The sequence below is a fragment of the Taeniopygia guttata genome, chromosome 1 (genome assembly GCF_048771995.1).
Source record: "Taeniopygia guttata chromosome 1, bTaeGut7.mat, whole genome shotgun sequence".
NCBI lineage: Eukaryota > Metazoa > Chordata > Aves > Passeriformes > Estrildidae > Taeniopygia > Taeniopygia guttata.
In genome coordinates, this window is record NC_133024.1 from 31,183,208 (window position 1) to 31,202,826 (window position 19,619).

Below are 19,619 nucleotides of genomic sequence, written 5' to 3' on the forward strand. Positions count from 1 at the left end.
AATAACACTCATTTATTTGTGCTAACACAGCCTGAGGGGAGAGATGGGGCTGCACAGAGGAGACAGTCCCCAGCAACACCCCAAGGCACAGCAATTTCAAATCATAACAGTTCAGGGAGCCTTGGCATTCTGCACTGCTAGGAGACCTTTATCTTTCCCCAAAAATCAGTCTGATTTGGGGAAACCAGAGAATGCAGTGCAAAAGATGAACTCATTGAAATTAGGATTAATTACTCCACGGTTACTCCAACCACATAAATGAAAATGGGGGATGAAGGGGGGCAGGAGGCAATGCCTGGTAAAAGCATGTCACTTCCCTGGGGAAAGCCACTCTATTGGCATCCTCATCGATTTTCAAAATGAATTCCCAGCTTGCTTCCCACAGCGACCCGGCCACTGAGAGCATTAGTGAGAGCCAATTCAGGACTCACGTACTCCATTAGGTCTGTGAGATGAACTCTGTAATAGTAGGTGAGAGATGGATTGCTTTGCAGGGCTGGGAGGGTATTGCAAGGGCTGGGAAGATAAATCCTGTTGAAGGAGACTGCCAAGATTGGTCTGGATTTTTTATGTTGTGGGGTTTTTTGGCACTAGAATAAAGGACAGCTCATGTGTCCAGGTCACACGCTGACAGCGGGTCCTGCTGGAGGGCAGGAAGGAGGCAAGAAAGGAAATCATGGTAGAAAAATAATATTTGAAGACTAGCACACACTAAGGGAAAAATCAGGACACCACATCAAGTTAAACGCAGACAGATCCCCATGAGGGTAAGGCATAGAGGATGAATAGGAGACAGAGATCCCAAAGCCATTTCAGTTTGCCATGCTGCAGCACCCGGCTACCAAGCAATGAGAACAAACACTCCTTTTCCACATCCATGCAGCATTCTTAGTGAATAATCTCCATGGGATCCCATCTGCCCTCCAGGTATCGGTCCCACCCGCATCATGACCAACGATACTCAACTCAAGCTCTCCACAAGCCAAAAAGAATGGTCCTCATGGCCATCCACCTAGGGGCCATGGATAAACTCAGGTCCCCCCGTCATTTAACAGCGTAGCCGTAACCCTCTAATTCTTTGGCTCAAGGTTGATATGTTGAGGGAATGTACAAAGAACAGCCAAGGAGGGATAAGATCCTGTGCAGTTCCTACTGCCATTCCCAGGGGGGACAGACTTAAAGTTATGTAGTGGGGCCATGTGGGAAGTGTCATCTTAACCCCATGTTTCCTGGCCAGTTCTCCTCTTGAGATTGGGGAATTGGACTCTCACGGTCTGGAAAAGGCACTGTTGGACGCCCACAAGTTAAAATCCAATGTCAGCAGCATGATTTACACAAATACATCTTGCTGGGCTCACGCTGCAGCTGTTGCACTGGTCCCTGCAATAAGCCAGCAGCTCTGTGGGGACAAACCAGCACAGCCCTGCAATACCCCATGATGTCAGTGACCTTTGGCTGAAGGCTTGGAACTCACTAGTCCAGATTAAGATACACCTTTTTATCCATGTGCTCCGGCAAAGTGGGGGAAAAAAATAGGAAATCCATCCTCAAAACAAAAATCCACAACTGTGAGCACAGCCAGCAATGGGATGGACCAGGCTGGGAGCCAGGAATTTTTTATGAATGTGTTCAATCCCCCAAAGCGGTAATTCCCTCCTTGTTGACAGTTTTGAATTCCCTTGCTCAGAACACTCGACTACTGCTGTGTGCACATAGTTTCACACAGTGTTCCTGGGCTTATCTGAGAGAAATAATAACTCAGCCTCCTTTGGAAATTGTTGCTCTGAATGTCCTTTTCCACTGGAGCCACATCAACTTTCCCCGCCTGAAGGCAGAGGCTGGGACTGCAACTCCCTGTATCTTCACATGATACTGTGGATAAATTCCAGTGCTCCTGTTGATTGCAGCAAAGGTGCCAGGCTTGCTTGGCATCCCTGAGTGGCACAAAATTCCCATGATCTCCAACACCAAACTGGCAAGGACCCAAGATCTCCACAAGAGCTCCTCAGATCTGCTCTGGCCAAAAAGTGCCTGGGACCACACCGCTGACTTTGTGCCAGTTAAAACTTGTGGCAACTGAGACTTTCTTTATCAAGGGAATAGTAGAAATCTATTAGAAATAATCCCTGGGATGGCACAGAGCAGATCATGCCCATGCACCATCATCTTCCTCACTCTTTGGAGCAGTTCCATCATTTATTAGCAAAAAAGAGGGGGAATCTTCTTCATGGGAATCTCCCTGCACCCCCAATTTTGTTGCCAGCTCTCTCCTCATGCACAAATACTAAGAAAATACAAGACAAACAACCCTATCAAAACAAGCCATCCACATGCTTCTCCTGGCAGAAGGAGAACAAACAACATGTCCAGTGCATGAGTCAACACACCACAGTGCTGCCAAGAGGCCCTGGGATGCCATGAGGATGAGCATGGCACCCGAGGAAGGTTTATTTACTAAGCTTTCCCTATCGCCTCCAAGCTGGACGGCATTTGGAAAAGCTGTTGTCATTCTGAGGATGAACTAGCAGATCGCTAAAGGTTTTCTCCAGCAGGTTAGTGGGACACAGCATCTGATCTGGATAATGTCCCCTCTCCCTCAAAATGGAGAGCTGTGTGTATGGACACAGGCACCCCAGTTCTTATGACTGCCTGAATTTTGGGTGCCAAGCAGGGGCAGTCGAACTTCACAAAAGTGAGGACAGGGCACAGCTTCATCCCTGACTCCAGAAGAGCTGAAGAGTAGAGAGACAACAGTGACATAGGGCTTTTGAGCTTTTCCTTTCCAGTTTCTGATGCTCATTTCCATTTGTGTTGGGAAACTGGTCAGGACAGACTGGCCAAGGGAAGGGAGGAGCATCACCCCTTTACATGCAAGGATCTGCTGCACAGAGGGCTCAGGGCATCGTTTCAGTTATACAATTTCACTCTCTAAATGATGAAACTTAGCCTATGCTAGTTTCCTTAGGTTTTTTTCTATAGGGAACAGTGAAATCGCCCAATTATTTAAGCATTTGACACAGGATAGGGAGAATTACCCAATAAAGAGTTATGGGAGTGACAGTGAGAAAAAGCTAATGATAAATAAACAGCCTTTCTCCATCAGTATCAGTGCTGTGCTTGCATTTGTATGAAACAACTGAAAAATACTGGCAAAATAAGAGAGCATTTGCTTCGGAGAAGCAAGGGAAATGGGGAAAAAATCACTGGAGAGTGAGTGATTGAGAAGAGAGAGAAAGGAACCAAGTCTTGACCTCAAATCATTATATATCTCACTTATTTTAACAGTAATCAATTATTTGAAGGAGAAAGGGGCAGAAGGGAGAGAGACTGAAACAGAAACAATGCAATGCTTCCCCCTGGAGAACACAAAACACAGGTTTGCTTCTGCAAGATGGGGCTGTACCCCAAATCCCATCCCTACCCTGGGAAATAGCGACAGCGACCCATCTCCGTTTCATATCAATATGTCCTGGACATGGCAATTACCATCCAAAAAGCAAATCTGCCAGTTGATGGTGGAGCTCAACACTCATGTCAATGCTTAGAAGTCTAACATTTGGTCAGACTGGGATGACTGGTGGTATAAATATAAACCTATTTATTTTTGTTATAAGGGCTTCAGTGCTTCAAGATAAAAGCAAATGAAGGTAGATGCTCAGAAACGTGGCTTATGTGTGCCATTGAGCATCCCACATGGAACACCCTCATCAGAGAGTCCTGGAGTGGGACAGGGACCCACAGCTAGGGATGAAGGACAGTCCCAGGGTGGCAGCACGGGCTGGGCTGAGCCTCATTCGCTGCATGGAACTAACCTCATCTCGCTCTGCTTCATGGATTTCTGATACTACAAAACCCATCTGCTGAGGGGATGCAAAACCCATCTGATTAAATAGTATAAAGAAAAGGGAATAGAGGAAAAGGGCAAAGATGATGTGGTGTAACTGTAAAAACCACAAAGCGGTCTCAAGGTGGGTATTCTTGCCTTTGTCACGGTAAGTATATAAGGTGGCAAAACCAAGGCCATGGGGATGTATAGAATTAGCTGCTTTCTGTCTGTGAGTGGCACATGTGATTCTGGCAGATGCCATGGGCATCCTTAGCACATCTGTCTGGAGGTACAAGCAGTCTGTGGAGGCCAGTGCTGCAGGACAGGGTTGAAGCTGTTGAAAATGAAGAGCTATAGAAAGAGATGACACATTTATATGAGAAAAGGGTTTTTCTTCCCCAGAGGCAGACTCATGATGGCCCAGGATCAAACCAGCTCTCTTACTGTGTGACATGAAGCTCTGGCACCCTGTTTCAGAGGATTGCACTGGATATTATTATTGGTTATTATAATTGGTTATTACTATTTATGATGATGATGATGACTAATGATCTTGGCACCTCCTAACCCAATTTTCCCTTGGAAATCACTCTAGAGCTGTTTCACTCAAGCACGGCAGTCCAACATGTCATCAAAAAGTCCAGAAGCTGATGCACCACTGACTTCTGCTAACCCAGGAAAAACTTGCTATTAGATCCTGAACAAATTTTTCCTCGTCCTCTTATCATTCACTGCAAGCAGTATGTGGGAACCTCTCTTTGCCTGAGCAAACACGAGTGCACGCCTCCCTTAGCAGGGATGGAGGAGAAAGTACGAATCCTGATCTAATCCCTGACAGGGCTTCTTAACAGCTTGCTTTAAATTTTATAGCCCTTTTTATAGACAGTGGGAGCGGAGGTCTTTAATGTTCCAGGAAAGCAGAGAAAAACTTTCACTAGGAGAAAATGTGAAACCATTTTACTTATGCATGATTTAGGACCATTTCTATTCAAGGCAGCGCACAAGAGGCCCAAATATTTGCACTGTGTATTACATAAAAGCTGCCATTCCTGGCTCTTTACAGAAGTAATTTATTTCTATCTCACCTTACCTTGGGGTAAGAAATATTATAACTCCCAGTTTGTCAGGGAGTCAGTAAAACAGCAACATTGTTATGGGTCTGCTTCACCATTGCTCAGCAAGCCAAGGCTTGGGAAAAAAAGAGCACCCCCAAATTTCTCCTCTCAGAGTCCCCTTCTTCATGGGTGCATCTGCACTGCTGCATACGACCCAGCTGAAGGAGTTTGACTCTGTTTTTCTCTCCTCTATATAAGATTAATATTATTTTTGCTCTGTGGGTGGTATTTTAGCTGATGAGTTAAAAGGAAAGGGAGGTGGGAGCTGTGGTGCAGGGGTAAGGGGTAATGGTGAGGACAGGTGGCTGCAGAAGAGCTCCACGTCTCTCACACAGCTTCAGGTGAACCTGTCATGCCGAGCCCTGCAAAAATCCAGAGAGGAGACAGAAGAAGTCATTAACCCTTATGGACACAATATCATGTCCCTGAACCAGCCAGAAAACAGCCCAGAAAGTCAATGCAAGCAAGAATCAGTCCAACTCCAGAAAACATGCTTGTAGGTGTGGAGACTGACTTGGTTTTATTTTCTTGCTTCCCTTTTTCATCTCTGCAGCCTTTTCTCCAAAACAAGCCTATCTGCAACAGTTTTCCATGTGTTTTTTTTGTTTCTTTGTTTGTTTTCTTGTTGTTTTTGTTTTTTTTTTTTTCATTTGAGCATACCCTGTACAAATACTGGGATCATCTGAAAAAATCCTGAAGGCGATGTCATTCTTAAGGTATTAGAGGGTGAAACGCAAGAAGCAAAAATCTGTATAAGCAATGGGAAGATTGCACCTTGCCCAGCTGCCCTCCTGATGGGCTCTGCAACACCAGCACTCCATGAAAAATGCAGACAGCTCAAAAAGACATCCAGGATTTTTCTGCCCATCATTAAAAACCCAAGTCCTGCCCATTAGACAGTCTATTAACAGTGCTCAGTGGAAGGAGAGAAAGAAAAGGTCCTTTCCAGCAAGCTATTCATATTGCCATGAGGTTAAAAATGCCTGTGACCCCTCAAAGCTTTATGAATTCAGAAATCAGGAGTTCACATGCAATAAAGGTCTTCAGTATTGGTTAAAGCCCAGAGGTTTTTCTCTTCCTCTTTATTTAGGATGCAATGATGGCAAAAGGACTTGGAATTTATTCCCTACACATTGCCATAATCAAATAATATGCTAATACTATTAGCATGGGACCTTGCATGGCAAATGACTTAGACTCATATTCTCTTTCAAAATACTAGAGTTTCATTTAAATTGGTCTCCACAGCAACCAGAAATGAACTGGAATAATGTCAGATGGAAATTTTCATGTCTGGGCATGGCAGACAAGAAATTTTGTATCAGGGATTGAGGGGAAAGCCATGAAAACAGCCTGATCCCACCTGGGTTGGTGGGCTTGTGCTGGCCAGTTCCTTCCCAAAAAGTCAAGTGATGACAAATGCAAGGACAAAATTCACCTGAACGTCCAGGAGGACCTCAAAGCATCCTGATGGAAAAAAGATGAGGAGACATGATGTGGCTCATGTAAAGAGAAGCCTGAGAAGGTTTTCTTGGTCCTCCTCCCCACAGATGCTTTCTAAGTGGCCTCAGGGCAGACACATGACAACTGGTTTCATTGATCCTGAATCAGTTTTTGTCTGTTAAACTCAAACCTGGCTGTTTGCAACTGGTCTGAGAGAGCCAAGTATCTCATCATGGGCCACACTCCTGTATCTCAGGGTTGTACAAGCACAGACCAGGAAGAAAGTGTTTGTTACTGGCTTCCCTCTGTTACAACAGGAAATGCTGCTGCTTCCTTTATCTCAGCTGCTCACAATCTCTCCATGGTGAGCACTGTCTCCCATGAGGATCTAGGATGCAAAGGACCTGCAGCATTCTCTGACCTGTGCCCACCAGCTGATCACATGGCTCTGTGCCACTCCCCAAACCCATTTGAAAATGAGCTGAGCTTTGCAGTGCCATGGCTGAAAAACTGCTGGTTAGAAATTAGCTCTAATTTCCCAGGAAAGTGTTTTCCCAGATGCAGTACTCATCTTCCCTGCACTTGTTTCACTCTGTGGTAACCATTACATCAGCAGGCATGGTGTGATCCTCATCCTGGCTGGAGCTTCTAGACATTCTCCTAATCATAAAATGAGGATTAGCAATGTGTCCCACAAAAATGTCTTTGAAAGAATTGTCATAAAGTGGAAGCATCTCGCTTGAGAACGGCTTATAGTTCAGGCAATTAAAAGAAAACAACTCTGACCAGTCTTTTGATTCTGCTTGTAATTATCTGGGTTCTGGTGGGTGTTAAAACATCTGTACTGGTTTGGCAGGGAGTGGGGAGCGCAGCTTGTGCCAAAGGCAAGAACTGGCGTGGGTTGAAAGCAGTGCAATACTTTGGAGTGGTATTTGCACTCAGAAACACAGGGCTGGCAGGTCCTCCCACAAGCTATTTTGTGTTAGGGTCAGTTCCAGTAGTGTCCCTGTCCCCACATTCCCCATCCACCATGGCTTCTGCCCCCGTGGGACCACCCCAAGAAAGAGCTGAGGGTGGCTAAAGGAGATGCACAGTGGGCTGGTGTCGTCAATCCTACTGGGCTTAACATTCTGATAGACTTTGGTCACCATCAGTTCAGCTCCTTCTTAAGATCTTGTTTTTCTTTTCCCTGTGCATGAGTGTTTCCACCTGGACACCCTCCATCTCCCCATCACATCTGGTCATGCACAAGCAAGTCTCTTCCCGCGGGATATTTCTGCACTGAGAAGCAGAGCAAACTCCCAGCATGGATGTTGCTGTTTGAACCTTGTGCACTAAAGCATGGGCTGGTTTTGTGGTTATTTTTAACACACAGCAGCAGTAGAGCTGCGTTCAGTGGAGCAATGGAGCGTAATGTATAGCTTGGTCCTCAGGAGACTCAGGTAAGGGAGATTTATCACAACCTCCTTCATAGTAACTCTTTTGGATTTTGGCATTCTTCACCTGACTCAGGTACAAAACATCCACTGGCATCCAAAGACCAGAGCAAACCATCCCTGCTCTGATTCTTGCTCATCAGTTGGGAACCATCCCATGGGCTTACTCAGCATTTCCTCACCCTCCTCTCCCCCGCTCAAACCAGCTCACAGTGTGGTAGGCCCATTTTTAAAAGCCAGAAGCACCAGATGACATTACTGCCCTTGCAGCTCACCCATCCGTGCACCCGCCACAGCTGGAACCAGCATCCACAGCAAAATCCACATCTTCTTGCCCAGTGCCTCGCCTGGTGCTTCATGCTTGGCTTAGGGCCAGCTGAAAATCTTCTGACATCCTCCAGCTGGAAAATGCCATTTAATCAAAATAGGAGCTTGCCAAGGGATCGTTTGAAGCCAGAAATTACAAGAAACCTTCAGAGGATAAAAGTGAATTTTAAGTAAAAGGGGAGAAGGTCAAGGGATTTCAATTCATTCTGATCAGAGCAGATCATTTTTTCAGGGCAGATTGCCCTTCTTTGACTGAAAATCATCATCATGTGCTTTTTATATGAGAAAGTTCAATTCTTGTTTTTTCCGGAAATTCATTCAAATTCAGAATGAAAAGGTGTGAATCAAAATTGACACTGAAAGAGTATGAAAATGAATACCAGAGGGAGTGAAAACGAAGATGCTGAATTTTCACTGCCTTTTAAAGGGAGTTTGTTTTGGGCATGTCACCTGCTTCACTTGCTGCAAGAACAGCATTTCCCCAGATTGCTCTGACTCCATATAGGCAACTTCTGAGCACTCCTTCTTCCTCACAGGAATGGGATTTATTTAATTTTTGATTTTAATTACTGACATGACACATGTCTGAACTTAGTGTATTTGGCTGCTGAGATAGATCTGGGTGAGATCCATCTTCATCCTTCATCTACAGGATGAAAACTGGAATGGTGACAAATAGACAGTACATTAGACCCATTTTTCTCCAGAGATTCTGGGAGGAATAAGCCAGGACATAATGACTTTTGGCTACAACCACAGGAATGCAGGGACTACTGGGACTAGATCAGACTAGAAGCCAGCCTGCTCCAACATCCCAACTCCAACTGCTCTGGAGACATCTGAGAACATCACAGGGACCACTCATGCAGCAATGCACCCACAGAGAAAACCCATTTGTGCATCAGCCCATAGCTCATAAACCTTATTAAAGCAACTATTTTAACTTATGTAATACAATCGAGGGCATTCCTGCAGTCAGATGGCACCACGAGACACCAGACCAGCAGCATGTCTTCTCATCACTGAGATGACGGTGGATCTTTTAGTACACAAAGCTGCTTGCCCAAGACTTGGACAGCATGGATTTATCTCCATAAAAAAGTTACTGGTGGGCAGAGGACAGGGTGGTCCTTCCAACATCGTGCCAAAGAAACTCAAAGCATTTCCGAGCCTGTACTCTTGAGTTCTTCTTAGAGGCAGAAGAAACAGTAGAAGTGAGTTTCTGGAGCATAACAGAAAAAAACAACAGGGTCTCAGATGCTCAGAAGGAGTTATGTTGATGCCAAAGAAGAGATCTAACAGTATTTAAAAACTGCAATAAAGCTGTAAAAGCATGAACGAGCTTCAAATGAAAATCACAAATTCACCCCCTTTTCTTAGAATCATGGGGATGAGGAAAAGCCACAAGAGTCAATAAACTGGGCTCGAGATACTTTAAAAAGAAAAGTAAAAACTTAAGAGATACCACAGTGCTTTCTGGGAAAAACAGTCTTCTGCTCATCAGGAGTTTTTTTCAGACAAATCTCAAGAGACGAAAGCAGCATTTTCATAGGATCATAGAATGCCTTGGGTTGGAAGGGATCTTAAAGACCGCCTAATTCCAACTCTGCAACATGGGCAGGGCCACCTTCCACTAGACCGGGTTTCTCAGAGCCCCATCCAACCTGGCCCTAAGCACTGCCCCATCTGGGCATCCACAGCATCTCTGGGGAACCTGTGCCAGTGCCTCATCACCCTCGAGTAAAGGGTTTCCTCATAACATCTAGTCTAACTCTCTCCTCTTTTAGTTTAAAACTGTTCCCCCCTGTCCTATCTCTATCTACCCATGTAAAAAGTAACTCTCCCTTTTTTTTTATCTGTTCCCTTTTTGTTTTCAGCTGGAAGACCATGTGTTGACCAGGCTTTGACCCTAACACTAATCATCAAAGCAACCATCAAGCAGCAGAAAGATTAATAACAGAATTTATGGATTTCAACTGAGTATTTGAAAGACTTCATCATGACTCACTGGAGAGCAATATGAACCATCATGGCGAGCCAGCAAAAATAATTATCATCATAAAAGCTTTATATCAAGGTTTAGTCTGTGCAGAGCACACGCAGCCTTGAGGGGAGGGTTTGCACATACAGCAATGTCAAACAAGGTGGTGCTTGGCAGGGCTGAGATGAAGGTGAGGATGGAGCCACAGGCAGCACTGCAGCTGTTCACTACACTTTTACAGGTGATGAAGTATTTGTGAGTGCCCAGACACCTGCCCAACACTTCAAAAAGAGGATTCATTGTCAGTTATGGGGGGAAAAAAAAAAAGGCAATTGCAATGAGTCACTCCAGTCCAGCTTCCTTTCAAAAGCAACAGCGCACAAGCCCAGGGACAGTTTGGCAGTGAAATGAGGGAAGGTGATCATACCAAAACTTGGCACAAGCAGCTGTGCTGGCCGGGATGGGATTAGGTCATGTGGAACTGAGAGAGCACATGATGAAATTTTTGAGGTGAAATGTTACTTTCCATTTTAATAAACAGATCTAAAGGGTGGCAATCAATCAAAGGTGCAAACCAGTCACATTCCTCGGCATGTGACAACAACTCAGTAAGTATGAAAGGAAGCTACATCCCCAGTAAGTGCTTGATATGAGGTTGAGGTTGGCTGTTAGGAAAAGGTTTTTTACCCAGAGGGGGGCAGGGGCAGCTACAACAGGTCAGGACTGTGTCCAGACAGGTTTTGAGTATCTCCAAGGATGAAGACTCAAGTTGCTGGGTTTTGTTGGCTTTTTTGGGGGGCTGGACTTCTTTTTTCACACAGCTTTTAGTATTTGCTTCATCCTCTGTGGCTTAAAGTGATTGTAAGCATGGAAAAATGGCAAAGATAGTCCTTGGATATCTTGTGGAAACCATAACTCCCTTCTGTGTCTGAATCCCACAGAGAAGCAGCTGATTGTGGGCAAGTGGGGAACAGAAGAGATACAGAACATCTAATTTTCCTGGACAGTCTCATTTTTAAACACGCTTTTCAGGAGCTGTGGCCAAACATCCTTTAAAAGACCATTCCCAGCTTGGAGGGCACAGGTACCATCGCTGATGTGCCTCTGGCAGCAAATGGCTACAGGCAGGATGAAACATGCACCAAACACATCGGTGCTGTGCCCTAGTGATGAATCCTTTCAAGCAGAGGCTGCCTTTCTGCTCAGTGCTTGTGCAGCACCTGGCATAGCAGAAGGCATGTTTCTTGGCTACATCTACACTGTGATGGACCCTCAGAGATGTTCTCAGCAATCCTGGTGGGAGCTGGATATGGAAAGAGGGCATCCCTGGATCAGGTGTAAGCCCCGCAGCCCTAAGTAATTGCCAATATCATAGCTCTGGTATTGTACCACAATAAATAAACCAAAAGTATGTTTGAGGAGTAGCAGTAATTATAACTGAGGCATAGAAACCGTCTAGGGAAGAAATGCCATCTTTACAGATAAAATCAGTAATAAATGCTACTGCATTCATAAATAAAGATCAGTCTAGAAACAAACCCTGACTGGTGTCATGGAAAGTTCACAGGAATTGACAGCTTCATGTCTCCTTCCTGCTCCATGTGCCTTCACTTGGAGGCTTTAAAGGCTTTAGAAAGCTTTCCCTTTGCTCAGGCTTGGTTTTAATTGGAAATATAAAGCAATACAAACCAGCAAACAAACAGGCATTGTGGTTCGGGAAATAAAGAGTCTAAATCTGTCCTGGCTTTTATCAGGTTTTACAAAGCAGTGTGCAGGGCATGTAAAAAACCATGTCCCTCTCAAAGCTTTAGAGGGAACAATGGGAAATGTATGGAGGGAAGAAATGGGGAAATACATTTGTGCAGCGGGGAAAAAAAAGTGTCACATTGTGAAAAACTGCCAGAAAATTATCCTTTGAAAAGGTGATATTTTTTTTTCCCTTGTCCAGCCTGCTTGCACTTGTATTTTTGGGTTTTCTGTCCATTGCATTTCCCAGCCTGGTTCCTATGTATTTGGCATCACCTGGAGATGTGTGTCCTGCCCTGATGCCTGAGAAACTCTGCAGACACAGATTCATGGCAGCCCCATGAATCCCAAAGCGCATGACTGGGGCACACGGGCTACAACAGTCCCAAGACCCCTCTGGGAAATAGAAATGCAGGCGAATCTGTGACTTTCCTCTTAGTTGGCTGACACCCAAAAATGCCTCTCTCCCTCAGTTCTACTCAGACAGTGTCACTTCAAGTCCATCAGCTGTTTTTGTTTCCAAGGGCTTTGCATGGTTTTGTTTTTTGATGCACTGCTGATACCGTCTGCCATGCTCATTTTTCCACGGTCAGTAAGTCACCCTAAAAATTCCTCTGTGCCCATTAAACTAACAGAGCTCATCTGACAGGGCTCATAGCCATATAAGCCAATTACAAAACAAAGAATTATGTAAAATGGGTTTCTGATTCTGGGTGCCAGGCCAGGAGACAGCCCTGCCCAGGACTGAGATGTGAACTCAGCTTGTCAGTCTCTGCTAGGAAACCTGTGCTGGAAAGGCTGGGCAATGCTTTTAGCTCTAAAAAAACCTCAAACCTCTTGAACTTCACATTTCTTCCTTCTCTCCCAGCCTCAGTTCTGCTAAACCAGTGGGACTTTGGCCAGGAAAGGGCAGGATTTTCCCCAAAGGCTCCAGTCCTCAGCTCTGTATTTATCTTCAGAAGAGGCCAGTTGGATACCCTTGAGCTGGGCGCCAGCTGGGAAACAGTCAAGAAGAGCTGGAGTATTTGGCTGTTGGTCCTTTTTGAAAGCTGAGCATAAATTTTTTTTATTGCTGGTTGATGGTTTTATTATTTGCAGCGAGATAAGAGCATTTTTTGCCTACAAACCTTGTGCTCCCACAAACAGCTGCATCCTCTGCCAGTTCCCATCAGTGCTGGGTATGGCCAAAGGAGGCTCAAAAAACACTTGCCATCCAATGGACTCTCTGGGATGGCAGAGTTATGGGTTTGCAAACACCAGGCTCACATATCTTCTGGATTTTTTGCTACTGCTTCAAAATGTCTACAGTCACAATAAAAACATCTAAATAAGAAAATCCTAAAAATTCCTAAATTTCCAAAACCCAAACTATGAAGAAAGTCTTGGTCTAAGCATTGCAAATGTCAGAGAATTGATTACATCAGATGCCCTGAAGCCAGAGGCTTGGTTTTCTAATCATATAGATACCTTAAGACCCTTTCCCTTGCTGAAACCTTCTGCATGCTTGCCTCAGTCCTTTTCTTGGAACCTATATGGACAGGAAAACTTCCTCTTGGTATCAAGGACAGAGACCACCACAGCAGTGCAGCTGGTCCTGCAATATTTCTGGCAACCTAGCATGCTGCAAAGCAGAGTTCAGCAAGAGGAATAAGGTATGGAAGATTAGCAGCGGTTGACTGTTGTCTGGTGTAAATGAAATTATGAAAATGAAATCACTGAAGATCCAGCTTGATAGCAAAGGCCTTGATAGCAGTGCTGAGACAGGTGGTATGAGTTTTAGTAGAAAGTGGACACCTGAGCTCATCAGTCCTACTTCCTTGGAGAACCAAGGGAAAGAAATGGCCACTTTCAGGGTGCAAATGATTAGCCTCATTCTAGACATATTTTTTCATTTTCTCCCAAGAAACAGACAGACTACAACCACCCAAACATATCTCACTCTTAGCAGCACCAGTTTCCCCTCCAAACTGCCAGGAGATTCACAGCAAGGACACTCTGACCAGCTGGTAGAGATCAACAAGGATCTCCCCCTGTTTCTGTCTTCTAGGAAGAAAATTCCAGGTCATTAGTGGTGCTTTGCTCTTCAGCAGATTCATCAGTACCACAACTAGCTTATCTCCAGAGGGAAAGAGGAAAAAAGGGGTGAAAAGACAGCAGGCAGTTAACTGCTCTCAAGCTGCTCCTTTGTGCCAATACCACTCCATCTCCAGTATTGTTTACACAGAAATAAAAGCTGAACAGTGTCAGATCTTAAAATAACTTGCTGTTTGTGGAGCAGGAAAACCAGGGTCAGGGAAGTTTGGAACAAATTTAAAGTGACAGGAATGCTAAGGAATGAACTGTGACTTTGGCAAGAAGGTGCTTGCATGCACCTGAAGTTTAACCATGAGCCTGGTGCAAAGTTTGGGCCACCTGGTCTCCCCTACCTATTCCAGTGAGGCTGGGTCACACGTGGGGCTGAGATATGACATCTACACTTGTCCTCCAGAGTAAATCTGCAGCCAGTGCTGTTTCCCTTGTTAGGAATACTCAGAACATGGAAGAAAAGATGAGGGGGGTCTGATACAAATGCCCTTGAGATGTGCAACCAGTGGATCTAGACGTGACATAGGTGTTTTAAAAGAAGGAGTTCCTTTACACTGAGTGCTGAAACTACTGATGGGAACACTGAGGAAAAGGCTGCATCTGTATGTATGGTGAGACAGCAGGTCAGAGTAAAGGGCTCAAGGCTCCACACTCCTGCCCCAACACAAGCTACCTCCAAGTCCCAAATGGGGCAGGGGACATTAGGTCTTTGGGTAGGTGAACAAAGGTAGGACGGTGAGATATCTGGAGAGAATCCAACCAGATATGCCCTGTCCAGCCCATGGTCAAGCTCAACTGAAACATACTCTTATCCATTGCCTGCTGTACTGTCTGCCAGGGGACAGACTGGCCTCCATGTGAGCTGATATACAAGTACAACTCATACCAGGGCTTAAAGATGGAATCAAGACTAATTGACTTCTGGCAACAGAAGCTAAAAAGTCAAGTGGTACAAGGGGGAATACATTCAAACTGACAGGAGGCAGGTTTAAATTATATATTAGGAAGAAATACTTTCCTGTGAGGGTGGTGATGCACTGGCACGGGCTGCACAGAGAAGTCGTGGATGCCTCATCCCTGGAAGTGTTCCAGGCCAGGCTGGATGGGGCTTTGAGCAACCTGGTCTAGTGGAAGGTGTCCCTGTCCATGGTGAGGGTTGGAACTGGGTGATTTTAAGGTCACCTCCAACCCAAAGCATTCTATAATTCTACAAAGTCATGAGGGCACAAGGCTCCACAAGGGGCTGCCTGCTCTGTTGCCCTTAGGTGGCAGTGCTGCCTGCAGATCCCAAAACAACACACAGCAGGGCCTGGGTGCTGTCAGGGACACAAGGACATCCTAACATATCCCTCCTTGACCCCATTTCTCATCCCACCTTCCCCAGCCTCTGCACACTCCCTGGCTGGGTCTGGGCTTGTAACTCCTCCATGGCACAAGTTGGGAAGGAAGGAGGCATATGCCAGGCACTATAGCAAGGAAATACCTGGTCTTGCATGCTTCCCCTCTGCTTTGGTTCTTCCTGGCCATGGAAAAGGCAGTGGTGGCAGAAATGCAGGAACTGTCACCTTGCACGTGCTCCCTGGTGCCCTGCTCCTGCATGCAGGGATGGGGAACACTGGTGACTTGGGAGTGTTTGGGAGAGGTGGGTGGTGTACAATGTTCAAACTTGGTTTTACTTTAGTCTTGCAGCCCACAGCTTCTTCATTGTGTTTTGGGCAGCTCCTGTCCTCCCAACAAGTCTTCAGGGGTATCTCTGTTGTTTTCTTCTCTGGTCCATCTTGAGTTCCCTTTGTTGGGCAAACAGCCAGGCAAGCTCAGCTGCAAGGAATCAATCGGGCAGGAGGTATCACTGGCCTGCTGCTGGGACAAACATGTTTTTGGGAGAAAAGTGAGGAGCGTGCAAGAGCAGCCAGATGGGCTCGTAACACAGACCTGCAGGCAGCAGGCTGGGGGGCAACCAGCCTGTGACCCATATGGGACCCCCAGCCAAAGCAAGTCAAGTGAGAGCAATGAATTTGCTGTCATGGGCTGGAATGGGGCAACTGGTGGAGGGTCTGGGGCAGAACCAAGGCAAAGACATGCAGGCATGTGAGGTGCAGATCTGTCCAGTGTGAGCAGAAAGTGACTGGTATCCAGAAGCTGATCCACTAAACTGCAAGAATGAGCATGTCTGAGTTGAAGGAGGGAGACATGTCCATTAAACTGTGATGATCAGCCCTGACCTATGTTCAGCGAGACATTGCTGGGATTGCTCCCTGTCATGATGTAAAATACCAAAGCCACGCCTTGGAGATGGAGTGGGAGTTAGCCAGAACCCAGAACTGCCCTGGAGCAACTCCCTGACAGAAAGCAGAGAAATAAATAAAATAAATTAAGTCCCAGTTGGACAAAAAAAAAAAAAAAAAAAAGAAAGATAACATGCCTGGACTGGGTGGGAGAGGCTACTGCTGCCAGACACAACCCATAAGGGCAGGAGCCTGTGCCATCCTTTATCCTTTTCCCACGCCTTCCTCACTCTCTGCAAGTGGAGGGAACTTTCAGCTCAGCACAAGGACATCTACTTACACACAAATATTCCCTTCCCTTGTTTCATGTCTGTCTGGGTTAAACCTCTAGCACAGGGCCATTAAAGATGTGCATAAATAAGCTTTTAAACTCCCACCCATGTTTGGTCAGCACCCACAAATCCAAGCCCCTGAAAGAGCCCCTTTTCCATGGAGGAGGTAGAAGAGGAGCTCCAGGGAGGTGCTGGGGGCGGCACAGTAAATTGACATAAAGTTAATAAAGTTATTGACTCCTTCAAAATAACTAATCCTTGCACAGGGCCCCTGCAAGGACATGCTCACTGCATGGGCACACACACTGGTTTGTGAGAAATTAAACTGCAGGCTGTTGTAGCTGCACCTCTGTCATACTGGGGATGGGACACGGAGGGGTTTTGGCTGAAGCATCAGCTTCAGAAAGGGTTAATGGCACATGAGATGTTTAGTGGGATTTGGTATTTTTTTAACTTCAACAAACAAAGCATATGAGAAAATCCAGTTCACAGCTGAGCCCTGGCTGCCTGCCCACTAGGGCAGGGAAAATGCTGATGGTCTGAAATAACCATGTGCTGGCCTTTCTCATGTAGCCTGTGGCCCAGGGTCCCTGGCTGGTCTCCCCCCATTGTACTTAGATCAGTCAAGGTGGCAGCAGTGCAAACTGCAGTGTAAATGCATCGCTGAGATAGGAGCAAATCTACTTTCCTTGAGCATGGTCGGCTTCCTCAGGTACGCAGAGGAGCCGGGATCCTGTGAGGTTCTGCTTGTTCAAAAATCGTAATTAGCTCTCAAAGTAAATAGGTGTTAACAGAAACAAAGAGCTTTGCCACAGTCTGGGTAAACACTTTAGAATCAATTTAATTTCCCTTCTCCTGGCAGACGTAATCATGCTGCTGTGCAATTATTTTCAGGTCGGGGCAGGGAACAAAGCCACTGGGGCGGCTTTGGGGAGCAGCTGCTCCTTGGGACAGCTGGCAGGACCCTCTGCTTCACTGACATTCAGGCCCCTGAGGCTGAAACGAGCTTCCTTCCGCTGAACCAGATGTATAATGCAGCTGGAGACCAGCAAACCAGCAGTGAGCCATAGCATGACATTAAACTGCCCGAAAGTCCAGCCTCCTTAATCCTGAGAGTCCCCCTGTCTAGACAGGACATGAAGGACTAATGTGAAAACCAAGTGGCAGAAAATTTACACTCTCCCATTGAGCTGCAAACTGCAAGAAGTATCAAAGGGTGTAAATCTGTTTGCCTTTTAATTGTTTTGCCTTTTGGGACCATGGGCAGCACCTAAGCACAGTCCCACTCTGGTGCAGAGGGTTTGCATCACTGCTTCCAGTTGCCCATTTGCCTACTAAATCATGCTAAAAGGCCTTTTTACCCTGCCTTTTCCCTACCATCACAGGGAGCTAGTGCAACAGGCTTTTACCCAAGCTGCCCGAAAAACTAATGAGTTTGTCCTCCATCACCACTGGGTTATAAGCAAACCAGTGACTGGTGGCTGGGGCTCAGCTGATGTGGGGTGTCCCTTCGAGGAGACAGTAACTCAGCATATGATGGCGACTGCAGTCAATGTGTTTGCTGGTGATGGAGTGTTCCCTAGCTGGGATTTGAGTACAGCCCAGCTGGGAACAGCCTGGCTGTGGTGTCAGACCCAGCAAGGCTTCTGGGCCAGTATAAAGCAGTCACACACCCAGGAACAAGTACAACCAGAAAAATGTGCACAGCGGCTTCCCTGGCAGTTCCTGATCTTGTTCCACCATGCTGCCTGTCTGCTGGGAGAAGGAGATTTTGTTAATTAATTGCTACAATTAGCATGGAGCTATTCCTGCTCATGATGGTTACCTTTTCCTCCCCCTTTTTGGTTCATCCAATTACCAACTCATTCATTCTCTAAGGCAAAGGCCACAGCAAGGCACAGAGAAGCTTGAGGATGAGGGGAGGAAGGTCCAAGAACAAAATGCCAAGTGTCCCAAGCTCTGTTTCTACCCAGGAATTGTCTTAATCTTACATAAACTCTCAATCCTCTCCTGTCCATCCAGTCCTTGACTTCAAGGAGATGATGAAGAGGGAGCACAGCACAGCACAGCAGAGTTACAAACATTGCTATGACTGCTTCATTACTCCCTCCAGCTGACACCTCATGAAGGATGTGTGATGAGCTTATATGCCAACATGGACAAGACTTCTGACACCGATCATGCTCCAATGACCCCTCAGCTTCTTCACCCAGCCTCAGGCCATGGATTCTTCAAATGAACATTACCCACTTTGGGAAACTGATGATTTATTTTCCATTACTTAGCAGGGATGGTGAAGTAAAGGTGAGCATGGGGTCACCGCTTCAGCAAGGAGCAAAGTGAAGCACCAGCCCTGAATAATTCATGCTCCCTCTCTGCTGCAGCATCTGGACACATCTGCTGCATTCACTGTTGCAGGCTTTTTCCTGGCTTACTCAGAAAATCAAACTTTGGCAGCTGGGTACTGTTTCAAGTGGGTACTTTCCCTACAGCATTAACGAGCTGTGATTCTGTTACAAATAGGGATTTTTGTTCCTCTTTTGCTGATGTCACTCCATGATCCTGCAGGGAATAGTGCTTGGATCTCTGCAGCCTGATGATCCCTGTGTGCCCTTTGGGACAGATGTACTTGCAAACGGGAGATTGTTTTTCCTTTTGCTGCCCAGATTTATATTTCACTGAAGTCCCGTATCGATCCTGCTGCCGCTGGGCTGAAAGCTCATTTTACTAAATGAGAAGAAAAGCAGTTCCCCCAGCTGAACGCACGCAAAATGGAAAATCCTGCAAAGAAACAGCTCTTAAAAAAGGGGCCTGAACAATTTTGCTGAACCTTGAGGGCTGCACTGCTGACATTGGAACGGTATGTAATTTATTTAGCCTGACCTTTCCCTGAAAGACCTGGCTGGCAACGTTATCAAGGATCCTTTCTGCCACTTGTGCACCCATTGCCAAGGTGACATCCTGTTTCATGCGTCAGTCAGCGAGGATCGCATCCGTGCTGCTGCGATGCTTTGTTTGCTGTCCTGCCTGACAAGCTCTTGGCAGGGTTTCAACTCCTGCGGATGGCAGCTGCTCCACGAGGGACCAAAACAGATTCAAGCTG

The 19,619-nt window shown here is 46.0% G+C and overlaps 1 protein-coding gene across 3 annotated transcripts in view; it reads right to left on the bottom strand.

The window, feature by feature from the left end:
* The window catches only part of GAB2 (GRB2 associated binding protein 2), a 92,527-nt gene that overhangs the window by 18,748 nt on the left and 54,160 nt on the right, over window positions 1–19,619 (bottom strand). The gene's annotated exons all lie outside the window — the stretch shown is intronic.